The sequence below is a fragment of the Mobula birostris genome, chromosome 1 (genome assembly GCF_030028105.1).
Source record: "Mobula birostris isolate sMobBir1 chromosome 1, sMobBir1.hap1, whole genome shotgun sequence".
NCBI classification, from domain to species: domain Eukaryota; kingdom Metazoa; phylum Chordata; class Chondrichthyes; order Myliobatiformes; family Myliobatidae; genus Mobula; species Mobula birostris.
In genome coordinates this window covers 118,665,284-118,680,314 of record NC_092370.1, presented here as the reverse complement: position 1 = coordinate 118,680,314, position 15,031 = coordinate 118,665,284, and positions in this window count along the sequence as shown.

Here is a 15,031-nt window from a genome sequence, read left to right as displayed (position 1 = left end):
GGACCTGGGAGTCCTCTTACAGAATTCCCTAAATGTTAACTTGCAGGTTGAGCTGATGGTAAGGAGGCAAAAAGCAATGTTAGCATTCATTTTGAGAGGACTAGAATAAAAAAGCAAAATGCTGGGGCTTTATAAGACGTTGGTCGGACCACATTTGGTGTATTGTGAGCAGTTTTGGGGCCTCTTTTGTATGAGAAGATGTACTGGCATTTGAGAGTGTCCAGATGAGATTCACAGGAATGATTCAGGGACTAAAAGGCTTGTTACTCTGTATATAAGGTATGTTTATGGCTCTGGACCTGTACTAACTGCAGCTTAAAACAATGAGGGGGGATTTCAATGAAACATATCGAATATTGAAAGGCCTAGATAGTGTGGATGTGGAAAGGATGCTTTCTATAGCGTGGAAGTCTAGGAGCAAAGGGTACATTCTCTGAATAGATCGACATGCATTTAGAACAGAGGTATGATGGTGAATCTGTGGTATTTTTGTCACAGGCAGCTGTGAAGGCCAAGTCATAGGATATATTCAAGGAGGAGGATGGTAGGTTCTTGATTAATCAGGCCATCAATGGTGACAGGGGGAAATCAGGAGAATGTAGGTGGGAGAGATATTAAATCAGCCATTATGGAATGGTGGAGCAGACCCAATGGTCTCAATGGCCTGATTCTGCCCCTATGTCTTATGGTTTTCTGCTCTTTAGATTGTATGGGGAAAAAGAACTTTGAATGCTGAATATGTCAAAGTGATGATTTTGACAATAATGTATTTCTCTGATTATCTAATGTCACATATGCCTCTATGGCTTTTAACTCCCATACTGACTACCTTGCTAAGAAACGTCCACTCTCTGGTAAATAAAACCGAAGATCTCAGGGCTACGGCGCTGTATCAGAGGGATATCAGGACCATTTGCATCCATTGTTTCACAGAATCCTGGTTAACCCCTTCCATTCTGGATGTAGCAATTCAGATTGATGGGTTCACAATATACAGCCAAGATGGGACTGCTGAGTCTTCACGACTGCTTCATGATCAACTCCTCATGGTGTACAAACAGGGCAGTACTGTCCGCCAGATCTAGAACACCTCGCAAAGAAGTGTTGTCCATTTTACCTGCCACGGGAGATTTCACCGATCATTTTGGTAGTGGTGTACATCCCACCACAGACTCTAGACACAGACAAGCTCAATGCCTTTTCTGCTCGCTTTGAAACAGAGAATAAAACTACAGCCATGAGGAGCACCCGGTGACCCTGTGAACTCTGTCTCAGAGGCTGACATCAGGCTGTCTCTGAGGAAGGCAAATCCTTGCAAAGTGGTAGGCCCCAATGGAGTACCTGGTAAGGCTCTGAAAACCTTGCACCAACCAAATTGTGGGGCTGTTCAAAGACATCTTCAATCTCTCACCGCAACAGTCAAAAGATCCCACATGCTTCAAAAGGGCAACTATTATACCAGTGCTCAAGAAGAGCAGGGTGAGCTGTACATCCCCCTGCAAATGGATCCTCAACTTCCTAACTACAATCTGTGCGAATTGGAAATAACATCTCTACCTTGCTAGTAATCAACACTGGCACCCCTCAGGGATGTGTGCTTAGCCCACTGCTCTACTCTCCTTACACCCATGACTATATGGTTAGGCATAACTCAAATGCCATCGATAAATTTGCTGATAATACTAGCCTTCGTGGTATCCAAGACATCTTCAAGGAACAATGCTTCAAAAAGGTGGCATCCATCATTAAGGACCATTACGGGTGCCCATAGCTACACCTTTAGTTTGGAGGTGCTACACCTGGTCCTCACCTATCACCCCACCAACCTCCGGGTCCAACATATTATTCTCCGTAACTTCCACCACCTCCAACGGGATCCCACCACTATTCACATCTTTCCCTCCCCCCCCCTCTGCATTCCGCAGGGATTGCTCCCTACGCGACTCCCTTGTCCATTCGTCCCCCCCATCCCTCCCCACTGATCTCCCTCCTGGCACTTATCCGTGTAAGCGGAACAAGTGCTACACATGCCCTTACACTTCCACCATTACCACCATTCAGGGCCCCAAACAGTCCTTCCAGGTGAGGCAACACTTCATCTGTGAGTCGGCTGGGGTGATATACTGCGTCCGGTGCTCCCGATGTGGCCTTTTATATATTGACGAGACCCGACGCAGACTGGGAGACCGTTTTGCTGAACACCTACGCTCTGTCCGCCAGAGAAAGCAGGATCTCCCAGTGGCCACACATTTTAATTCCACATCCCATTCCCATTCTGATATGTCTATCCACGGCCTCCTCTACTGTAAAGATGAAGCCACACTCAGGTTGGAGGAACAACACCTTATATTCCGTCTGGGTAGCCTCCAACCTGATGGCATGAACATCGACTTCTCTAACTTCCACTAATGCCCCACCTCCCCCTCGTACCCCATCTGTTACTTATTTTTATACACACATTCTTTCTCTCGCTCTCCTTTTTCTCCCTCTGTCCCTCTGAATATACCCCTTGCCCATCCTCTAGGTTCCCCCCCCCCCCGTCTTTCTTCCCGGACCTCCTGTCCCATGATCCTCTCGTATCCCTTTTGCCTATCACCTGTCCAGCTCTTGGCTCTATCCCTCCCCCTCCTGTCTTCTCCTATCATTTTTGATCTCCCCCTCCCCCTCCCCCTCCAACTTTCAAATCCCTTACTCACTCTTCCTTCGGTTAGTCCTGACGAAGGGTCTCGGCCTGAAACGTCGACTGCACCTCTTCCTAGAGATGCTGCCTGGCCTGCTGCGTTCACCAGCAACTTTTATGTGTGTTGCTCTCAAAGCACTTCATCACAATAGATGTGAGGGCAACTGGGCAATAGTTGTTAAGCAGTTCACTCTGCCCTTCTTGGACACTGGTATGATTGTCTCCCTTTTGAAGCAGGTAGGAAACTCCAACTGCAGTGGTGAGAGACTGAAGATGTCCTTGGACACTCCTGCCAGTTGGTTGGTACAGGTTTTCAATGGCCTACCAACTATACTGTTGGTTAGTTCAGTTATAGTTACAATCAAAGAGTAACCAAGCCATCGTAAAGACTATCAGGGCCACCTATCTGTGAAGCCACCGGGGATGATGGCTGAGATTTTTAATGTCTATTTCTCAATGTTTGCTAAGGAGAATACCATGGATGCAAAGAAATAAGGGTAATAAGTAGTGAGGTCTTGGGTCATATATATATTACAAGGAAGAAGGTATTTGCAGCCTTGAAGCATTAAGGTGGGCAATACCAAAGGCCAGACCAAATTTATCCCCGGATCCTATGGGAGGCCAAAGTTGTTCTATTGTTCAAGAAGGGCATCAAGGACAGGCCACAGAAGCGCAGGCTGAAGAATCTGATCTCATTTGTAGGGAAATTACTGAAGGGAATTCTGAGGGAAAGATCTACCATCACTTGGATAGTCAAGGCCTAACCAGGAATTGTCAACATAGTTTTGTGTGATGCTGGTCATGGCTGATGAATCTTTTGGAGTTTTTCAGAGGTAGGTTAGGGGATCAAAGAAGGCAGGGCATTGGCATTGGATTCAGGCAACACCGCGGCTTGAGGCCTAGTCCTTGACATCACCAAGGCCACGCAGCTCCCCCAGCGTCAACCAATAAACCAATTCACTGGACTTGCAACATTCCACATCCCTAATGTCCAATGAGATCATGCGATAGCAAGAAAAACAACTAAGAAGACCACTCACTGTTAGACTGAGCATCTCCTTTGTACACTGATAGCTCAGACAGCATCACGGTCCACACCAAGTCCAGCTCCTTCAGCTTCTCTGCCAACGAGCAACTTGGTGATGGGGTCGACCTGAAGAACTTCAAGTTCTTAATGTCCAGCAAGGTCTTGTAAAAATACATTTAAAAAAGACAATGTTTTCATCAACCATGGGATTTAGTTCAAGAGCCGTGAGGTAATGTTACAGCTGTATAAGACTTTGGTTAGACTGTGTTCAGTTCTGGTTGCCTCACTACAGGAAGGATGTGGATACTATTTGGATAGTACAGAGGAGATTTACAAGGATGTTGCCTGAATTGGAGAGTATGCCTTATGAGAATAGGTAGAGTGAACTTGGCCTTTTCTCCTTGGAGTGACAAAAGAATGATAGAGGTGTACAAGACGATCAGAGGCATTGATCGTGTGGATAGACAGAGGCTTTTTTCTCAGGGCTGAAATGGGCATAGTTTTAAGGTGCTTGGAAGTAAGTACAGAGGGGATATTAGGGGTAAGTTTTTTTACACAGAGAGCGGTGGGTGCGTAGAATGCACTGCCAGTGACAGTGGTAGAGGTGGATACAATTGGGTCTTTTAAGAGACTCTTAGATAGGTACATAGAGCTTAGAAAAACAGAGTGCTATGCGGTAGGGAAATTCTAGGCAGTTTCTAGGCTAGGATACATGGTCGGCACAACATTGTGGGCTCAAGGGCCTGTAATGTGCTGGAGATTTCTATGTTTCTATGTTCTATAACACCAGTGGTTGGTCCCACGAAAGCCGCTGCGTCTGAGTGCACTGCCATCTTATCAGAAGTCTATACCTCCTGCTCGACGGTGGCTGTGTGAAGCTGGAATGGCACCCACGGTAGGGGTATTCGATGATGGATATTGCCTTCTTCAGGCAGTGCCTCGAGTGGGTACTACTAACGGGTGGGGGGGAGGGATGCACCTGTAATGAATTGGGCAGAGTCCTTTACTCTCTGCATTTCTTCCTCATTTACATTCTGTCCACTGCTTGGGATACAAGAGGATGAAAAGGTCTGATGCAGGGTTTTGACCTGAAGCATCGACAATTCCTTTCTTCGTGCTGATACTGCTCGACTTGCAGACTTCCTCAAGCAGATTGTTTGTTGATCCTATACTCATTGTTCCCACTGGTATCGTTCAATACCGAAACACTTCAGAGATGTTGTAAGTGAATCTTTGAATTTTTTTCTCTGTCTACATGTGATCTTTTTCCCTCAGTCAACTGGGAATCACTGACTTACATGACATGAAATTTGTTTGTTTTGGGGCAACAGTATAGTGCAAAGACACAAAATTACTGTAATTTTTTTTAAATTGCAAGAAGCGGAATAACAAGGTAGTGGTTGTTGGAGCATTTTTTGGGGTTAGCACATATAACAAATAACTTCAGCAATTGCTTTCAGCCACCAGCCCTCAGATCTGAATATGAACTGTGGATTAAATCCAAAATGCAGCTCTGAACAATGGATCCCTCAGGGCAGTGAACCACAGTTAATTGGAAGACCAGCAGTGCAGATTTAAATTCATTATTTGGGTGGCTTTAGTGTGTGTATGCGAAGAGGAAGGTGTGAGGGTGGTGTGTTAGTTCAAGGGAAGCATTGTTAATATGGAACTTTAGCATATAAAATGCTGTGTTGTGTTGGGCCAAGCAGGCCTTTTACTCCAAACGGGGTCTCAATCTGATGCCTGCTCTGTCTCATTTTGTCAAATAAAGAGCTGCTTCATACCTACCAGTTCTTCTCTTCTGGTAACTTTGTTCACACAACAGTGTTCATGGGCTCATGGACTTCAGAAGGGGAATGGTGCAGGGAAGGAGCTGCCTTTGAATCATTGAGCGTGGGTCTTCAGCTCTTGTGCCTCCACCCTAATGGTAGTAATGAGAAGAGAGCATGCCCCAGATGATGAGGGTACTTAATGCCTCAACGTGGGATGCTGCTTTCCTGAGGCACTGTTTTCTTAAGATGGGGGAAGGTTGTATTGAAGAGGAAGCTGGCTGATGTCGTGGACTGGAACCTCCCTGAAGTAGCTGCTTTGGTGTTCTGTCATCAGACTTTCTTCTGACAACAAGGTACCACATACCACATGAAAGATCCTTGTGTAAACATTTGCAGAAGAACATTAGAGTTCTTGCCAAATATTCATCCCAAAAATTAACATAGACTAGAAACAGATTACTTGATCATTAAACACATGGAATTGTGGATAAGGTACTGACAGACAGAGAGCCAAGTGGTAAACTGGAATCAGATAGTGGGAGTTAACAGGACTTCTTCCAAGCGCAGACAGTGAGTAATTGTATGCAATAGGATTTGCCGCTGGAATCTCAGCTGTTCATTATACTGCATACACCAATGATTTAGATGAGGAATTAAATAGCCCTAGACCACAAGCTGGGTGGGAAAGTAGATTATAAAATATATAACAAAGAATGTAAACCATGAGGAGGATGCAGAGAGGTTTCAGTGGGATTGGATGTGTTGAAGGAGAGAGGGCAGACACTACATGGTGGCTGCAACTGATTCTGAGATTAACATATTCATTCCTTTCATTAGGACTATCAGCCCCTTATCTTTCCTAACCAGCTGGCTTCACCTATTGTCATCGTCGTCTGAACCCTTAGTGCCTAGGTGGCACATTGGGCCTCCACAAGGGTGCTTCAACTATCACCTTCCAGCTGTCCTTCTTCCCCTCTCCCCAGCTTTCTATTCTGGCATCTCCTACCTTCCTTTCCAGTCCTGAGGAAGGGTCTTTGCCCAAAACATCAACTGTTCATTAGTATATTTAGAAGTTTTGTAAGCAGCCTGCAGCACATCACTGTGGCTCACGAACACCTTCTTGGACAATCCACCACACCATGGCCTTGCACCTTTTTGCCTGCCTGAACTACATATTCTCTGTAACTGTAACACTTTATTTTGCATTCTGTTATTGCTTTCTTGAACTCCTCAATGCACGATCTGATGAAATGATATGAAGTGAGGTACGCAAAACTAATTTTCACTGCATCTCTTACAATGGCGAACCAAATTACCAATTTAAAGGGACAATGAGGTCATGTTGTATCTCCCTTTGACAATCTGTTGCCATTGAACTATAATACGCATTCCTTTTTTTACCGGCAAATTGGATAATCTCACATTGACACAAAAGATTCTGCAGAAGCTAGAAATCCAGAGCAATGCACACACAATGCTGGAAGAACGCAGCAGGTCAGGCGGCTTCTGTGGAGGAAAACAAACAGTCAACATTTTGGGCCAAGACCTTCCATTAGGAGTATCAGCTGTTTATTCCCCTCCATTGATGCTGCCTGACCTGCTGAGTTCCTCCTACACCAACTCCTTAGCCACATTTTAAGCTGTATGGTCTTCCTACCTCTGGCTTCACTAGCACATGGCATGCTTGGCAATCTGGAGGTTACAACCCATCAGACTCTGTCCTTTAACTTAACACCTAATTCCCTGAACTCACTTTGCAGGAACTCGTCACCCATCCAACCAATGTCATTGGTACCAGTGTGGACCACGACCTCTGCTGCTCCCACCCTTCTGAGTGAACGAGCCAGAGACCTGACCACTGCGGCCTTTCTCTGCTAGATCATTCCCCCCCCCCCAAATCATATCCAAAGTGGTATACTTGTTTTTGAGGGGAATGGCAACAGGGGTACTCTGCACCCCACCCTGCCGACAGTCACATAGTTACATGTAACATGTACCTTAGGTGTAACAACCTCCCTGTATGTCATGTCCATCGAACCCCCAGCATCCCAAATGATCCAGAGTTCATTCAATTCCAGCTTCAGCCCCTTAACATGGTCTGTTAGAAGCTGCAGCTGAATACATCTCTTGCAGCTGTAGTCATCAGGGACACTGGAGGTCTGCTTGCCTTCCCTCATCTCGCAAGAGGGACATTCCAGAATCCCATTTGGCATCTACACCGCTCTAAATGTGCAATAAGAAAATGAACAAAGAATAATTAATAAAAAAAAATCTACCTACGATCTTCGCCTCTCCTCGTCGAAGCCTCAACTCCCCACTCTAATACTGACTCACTCATACAATAGCCACTCTATCCGAACCTAACTTCTTTTTATTGGTGCTTGCCAAATGCCTAATTATGCACAATCAAATGTTTCCTTGGGAACTGTGACATGCAAAACGTGACAACTGCCCCCGCAAGCTTCTTTTAAACCCTCTCTCCCCCTAGGCAATCTGGTGATTCCTCAGGACTGTGGCACACAAAAATATCAACTCCTGCCAGAGAAATGACTTGGATCCACTTCAGTTTGCCTCCCCTCACAATAGGTCAATAGCAGATGCTATTTCTCGCTCAATTCCAGAACATCTGGACAGTGAAGATGCATACATCAGGCTGCTTTTCATTGACTGCAGCTCAGCAGTCAACACTATCATCCCCTCAAAACTAATCAATAAGTTTCAAGTCCTTGGTCTAAATACCTTCTTGTGCAACTGGAACTTCAATATCCTCACTTACAAACCCTAGTCAGTTCAGGTTGGCAACAACATTTCCTCCACAATCTCCCTCAGCACAGGTGCTCCACAAGGCTGACTGCTTGGTTCCCTGCTCTACTCTCCTTACACTTGCGACAGCACTGCTCCAATGCAGTGATGATAAATCAGCATACAGGAGGGAGACTGAAAATCTGGCTGAGCAACAACCTCTCACTCAATGTCAGCAAGGCCAAGGAGCTGATTATTCACTTCAGGAGAAAGAAGCCAGTGGACCTTAAGCCAGTCCTCACTGTGGGATCAGAAATGGAGAGTGTCAGCACCATTAAATTTTTTGATGTTATCATTTCAGCGGATCTGTAGTGGATTCAGCTCGAAAGTGCCATTGCAAAGACCACAGCAGCCACTCTACTTTCTTAGAATTTTATGCAGATTTGGCATGTCATATAAAATTTTGACAAACTTCCAGAGGTGTTTGGTGGAGAGTATTTTGACTAGTTGCATCACAGCCTGGTATGGTAACATCAATGCATGTAAAAACCCACAAAAAGTAGTGGACATTCACGATTTTGGTGCAAAACATTGACAATTCTTTTCCTTACATAAATGATGCTCAGCCTGCTGAGCTTGCCCAGCAGATTGTTTGTTGCTGTTACAGTCTTCTTATCTGAGGAAGGAAAAGAATGCTATGTAGGTTCGTCAGACTGATTCCTGAGATGGGAGGGCTGGTACATGGAGAGAGATTAGGGTGGCTAAACAATCCTTGTTCAAGTACCTTCACCACTTCTGTTTTCACTTGCCATTTCCTTGCCAAAGCCATGTTCTTCTACACATCCACTGTAAACCGCAACAATACAAGAATGCCCTTATTCCCTGAGCATTTACAATCACAAGGGCTGGGACTAACCGTACATGTCAGCTGTCACAATCAAAAAGCTCTAGTTTGTTTGAATAAAGAACTGCAAGGTGGTTTGGATTTTTAAAATTCAGATCTTTCTTTATTTTGTAAAAACAACCCACTAATTATTTGTGTCAGGGTTTGACTTCTGAGGGGCTTTAATTGCCTATGAAGGTGCTAATGGCGAATTGAATTGAAGCATTTGGGGTAGTTTCTATCAGATAGCCATCTGTCTAAAATAGTTTTGTTAACACAGCTGTATGTTTTGATCTTTAAGACTTTCTTTACAAGGAACTTGTCAGATCCCTAACCAAAACAGGACAACTTATGCACAACCAACTATCAATATTTGAATAGTGAAAATATGAAGATCTTCTCCAGATGAATTATCATCATTAAGTTATTATTGTTCTTCACTGAAGAAAGTCCTTTATTGCCATTTATATCCTTGCCTCTAACTAGAGCAATGTTCTCCTCTGCTGAGTGGCTCCCTGTAGCAATGTTGTATTAAGTGGGCAAATTTAAGGACTACATTGAACCACACTATTTCTGCAAGGTATTAGTCACAACAATAGACACCACGGCGCAGAAAAGTCATTCAGGCCATTGCGTCATGGTCAGGTGCGGCAATCTGAATGTGCAGGATTGCAAGACTCTGTCCATTACATCGAAGACACATCCCTCGCTACCAGTGGTAGTTTCCACAGGAGGCACCATCTCCGGAAGACAACATCCACCATCAAAGGTCACCACCATTCAGTCCATGCCATCTTCTTACTCCTAGCACTGGGCAGGAGGCACAGAAGCCTGAGGTCACCACCAGGTTCAAGAACAGCTAATTCCCTTCAACTTCTTTGCACTGAAATATTTTTTTTGTTCTAATGGTGTTCTTCCTTGTAAACATGCAGAATTTACGTTTAATTAATGTTTTTTCTTGTGAATACTGCCTATATGGTACCATATGCCTGTGATGTAAATTAAGCTTTTCATTGTACCTGAACACATATTTACTTGTACATATGACAATAAACTCAGCTTTTCACTGTTTGTCCCTAATAAAAGGAGAGTCTTAACTGAACCTTTGAAAGAGCGTTCCATATAGACACATTCTTGTGTTTTCCCCACAGCCTGCGATCTTCTCCTTTTCAACTACTTATCCCATCCCCTTTCCAAAGTTGCTGTTGAATCTGTACCCATCACACTTTAAGCTGCGTGCTCCTGATCAGAAGACCCACTGGGTAGAAGAATTTGACCATCCCATTCCCCTTCAGTTCTTCTACAAACAGGAGAAAATCTGCAGATGCTGGAAGTCTGAGCAACACACGCAAAGTGCTGGAGGAACTCAGCAGGCCAGGCAACACCTGCAAAAAGAGTGCAGTTGACGTTTCAGGCCGAAACCCTTCAGCAGAACTGGAGAAGAAAACCCGAGGAGTAGATTTGAAAGGTGGGGGAGGGGAGAGAGAAACACAAGGTGATGGGTGAAACCTGACGGTTGCTCCCGGTGTGGCCTCCTGTCTGTCGGTGAGACCCGATGTAGATTGGGAGACCGCTTCGCCAAGCACCTACTTGAAGGAGTGGGATTTCCCTGTGGCCACATATTTTAATCCCATTCTGATGGCCTCCTCCACTGTTACTTGGAGGAACAGCACATTATATTCTGTTTGGGTAGTCTCCAACCTGATGGCATGAACATCAATTTCTCAAACTTCTGGTAATGCCCCCCGACCCCTTCTCCTTCAACATTTCCCATCCCCTTTTCCCTCTCTCACCTTACCTCCTTGACCGCCCATCGCCTCCCTCTGGTGCTCCTCCCCCACTTTTCTTTCTTCCATGGCCTTCTGTCTCTTTCATCAAGTTAATTCCCAGCTCTTTACTTCACCCCTCCCCTTTCAGTTTTCACCTACCACCTTCTGTTTCTCTCTCCCCTCCCCACACCTTTTAAATCTACTCCTCAGCTTTTTTTTCCCTCCAGTCCAGCTGAAGGGTCTCTCAGCCCAGAATGTCGGACTGTGCTCTTTTCCGAGATGCTGCCTAGCCCGCTGAGTTCCTCCAGCATTTTGTGTGCGTTTCCTTTCAAATCCTTTTTGTCTATCTCCTTTTATCAGTAAGTAGTCATGACCTCAACGCAGGTCTTTGCAGGGTGTCACCTAGTAAGACTGCAATGCCTCGTGACTGACCACCAGTAGTAGTAGTAAATCACTTGAGTCAAGTATGATGTCCTCCTATGGGTGGCTCCTCAGGTGGCTCTAGAGCTGATCCACGATCCAGATATTCTCGTGCAGAGTGGGCAAGAGTAAATGGTGGTTGTGGTTAGTGGTTGGGTCTTTTCTTTCTCTCTGTTCTTTCCACTATTCTCCTCCCCTGTCTGGTGGCACTCCGACAACTTCCTACTTACAGTAGGTCAATAAATTGTCTTCAACTCCATAAGCCGAGCTTTAGTCAACAGAGACTGTATCAATTGCCTGCTGGATTAATTACATCCATAAACTTTCCCGCAGTTCTCTACTTTATCACCTCTTCAGCAACTTCAATCAGCTTTTGTCAGACGTGGTCACCCTTTACAAACCCACACTGACTTTCTTTGATCACGGGAAATTTCGAGGCAGTCAGCTACCCCATCCTTAATTATAGACCCTATAATTTCCTGACAACAGATGTTAAGTTAACTGATCTACAACTCTCTGGTTCCTCTCTGCCACCTTTCATAAATAGTGAAGTGACGTGAGCAATTTTCCAATCTAGGAATGGTTCACAAGTTGAGAGAACTTTGTCAGATTATGGCCAGGCCATCTGCAGAGTTGTGTCTAGCAACGAGTGTTTAAACTGTAGTCACCAGCACTCAAATTGATCTAAATTACTGCTTCATGACTGTGAAACCTTGATGCAGAGGCCATTTTACTGGAGCTGTAACAACAGGATCAAATTACTTCCATTCCACTGAATTCTAGTAGTCTAATTACTCTCGAACTGCACTAACATGCCGTTGTCTACAGCATCACTAACTGAATGCGATCTTTATAAGTAACACAGCATAGGAGTTCACTGTGTAGCCAAAACCCCCTACCCTTTGATCTAGCCGTAGCTTGAAATTTATTGATTTTCAAAGGCTACATCTTATTATGAGTCCTTAGAAGGAGAATTCGATTTCACTTCATTACTAAGCTTTCCCATTGCTGATTTTTTTCTGAAACTGGAAGGGACAGATTGCATCAAACATAGCTCATAAAACATTACAACACAGTACATGCCCTTCAGCTCACAATGTTGTGCTGACCTTTTAACCTACTCCAAGGTCAATCTAACTCTTCCCTCCCACATAGCCCTCTGTTTCTCCTTCATCAATGTGCATATCTAAGAGTCCTTTATGTATCTGCCTTTACCACCATCCCAGACAATGCATTCCACACGCCCACCATTCTCTGTGTACAAAACCTACCTCTGACCTCCTGCCAATACTGTCCTCTGATTACCTTAAAGTTATTCCCTCTCGTATCGGTCATTTCCGCCCAGGGAGAAGGTGCTGGCTGTCTATTCTATACATGCCTCTTATCATCTTATATACCTGTACCTCCCTCATCTACAAACAGAAGGGGGAAAGGGAGGACACTAGGAATTGGAGGCCCATCTCCCTCCTGAATGTGGACTACAAGATCCTGTCCAAGGCTATCGCCAACAGGGTCAAGTCTGCTCTAGGATAGGTGATCCACCCAGACCAAACTTGTGCTGTACTGGGAAGGAAGATCTCGGACAGCCTTGCGCTGCTGAGGAACACCATTGCCTATGTGCAGGACAGGGGGATGAATGTCTGCCTGGTCAGCTTGGACCAGGAGAAAGCCTTCGACAGGATATCGCACATGTAGATGGTGGACCTGCTCTCCAAAATGGGATTTGGGGAGGGAATCTGAAACGGGATCAGACTGCTCTACACAGACATCCGCAGTGCAGTCCAGGTCAACAGGTGGGAAACAGACAGCTTCCCCATCAGATCTGGAGTCAGGCAGGGCTGTCCCCTCTCCCCTGTCTTGTTTGTCTGCTGCATAGAACCCTTTGCCAAAGCCATCAGAAGGGATGAGGGCATAAGAGGGGTGACGCTGCCAGGCAGTGGAGGGACCCAAGTGAAAACCTCCCTGTACGTGGACGATGTCACCGTCTTCTGCTCTGATCCAAGGTCAGTTTGCAGGCTGATTAGCATCTGCAAACAGTTTGAGCTGGCGTCGGGGGCCAGGGTCAACCGCACGAAGAGCAAAGCCATGCTCTTCAGCAACTGGCCCGACTGATCCAGTGATCCCTTCACCATCAGGTCTGATCACGTGAAGGTATTGGGGATCTGGTTCGGAGGGGCCGAGGCGTGCAACAAGAACTGGCAGGAGTGGACTGCCAAGGTGAAAGAGAAACTGGGACTGTGGGGAGGGCGCTCCCTGTCGATAACGGGCAAGAACCTGGTCATCAGGTGTGAGGTGCTCTCAGGGCTGCTGTACTTGGCGCAAGTGTGGCTGGTCCCCTGCTCCTACAGCTTGGAAATCACCCGAGCTGTCTTCAGGTTCGTCTGGAGATCCAAGATGGAGCGGGTCAGACGGACCGTCATGCACAAGTCCCTGGACAACGGGGGCAAGAACGTCACCAATGTCGCCCTCACCCTGATGGCCAGCTTCGTGTGTGGCTGCGTCAGGTTGTGTGTAGAACCCAGGTATGTGGGCACCAAGTACCACTATGTGCCCAGGTTCTACCTGTCACCCTGGCTACGAAGGATGGGTCTGGCCCCACTCTCGCACAATGCTGCAGTCAGCTGGTCGTTGCCGCCATACCTGTCCTTCGTGGGAAAGTTCTTCCACTCCAGGCAGTGGTCGGCACGTAATGTCCTGCAGGCAGAAGGACGTGATGGACACAGTGGGGTGATTTCCTGAGCAGACCATCCAGTCCATCTAGCAAATCCCTCATCACCAGACCTCACCAACAGGCACCAGGACCTCGCCTGGCTGGTGGTGAGAGGGGCCCTCCCAGTCAGATCCCTCCTGTACGCCCAGAACGTTGTCTCCACACCCCGCTGCCCACGGGAGGACTGCAGTGAGGAGGAGTCTGTGACCCACCTCTTTGCACACTGTCAGTTCGCAGAGAAGGTGTGGAGGAGGATGGACAGGCAAGTGTCATGTTTCATCCCCAGCAGCTGCGTAACTACAGCATCTCTGATCTATGGGCTGTTCCCGGGGATGCACACGGAGACCAACATCTGGTGCTGCTGGCAGATCATCAACTTGGTGAAAGACGCTCTTTGGTTGGCCCGAAACTTGATGATCTTCCAGCACATGGAGATGTCCGTGGGAGAATGCTGCCGACTAGCACATTCTCGGCTGCAGGAGTACGTGCTGAGGGACGCACTGAAACTCGGTGCAGCCACCGCAAGGGCCCGGTGGGGAAGGACCACAGTATAGGTTTCTCCACCCGTGGGAGTGGGAGGGGTCGGGTGGCGGGGAGTATACCCCTCAACAATGATGTGGGAGGGTGAAGCAACGGATTGCCACGCGGGTGGCCAAAAGTATGAATATTTAGACACCATAAGGGAAACTAAAGGATTGAGAGTCATTGAATGGTTTATTGTATATAATTTTATTTTTGAATAAAGTATATTTTGAAATAAAAAAAATATATACCTGTACCTCTGACAAGTCACTCCTCATATTCCTTCATGCAGGATTGGAACACTGATTTAAAAATCCAGCTTTCTTGTTCTATTTTATTGCCTTCTGTAGACACAAAAGCTTGGGTCACAGTGTCAAATCAGGTGACCATCTGTAAATGACAATAAGGCATAAACCTAGAACAACAGCCTTTGAATGGAGCGTTTAATGTTAAACATCTCAAAATGCTACATCAGTGTTGCCAAACCAAACCTGACACTGATCCAC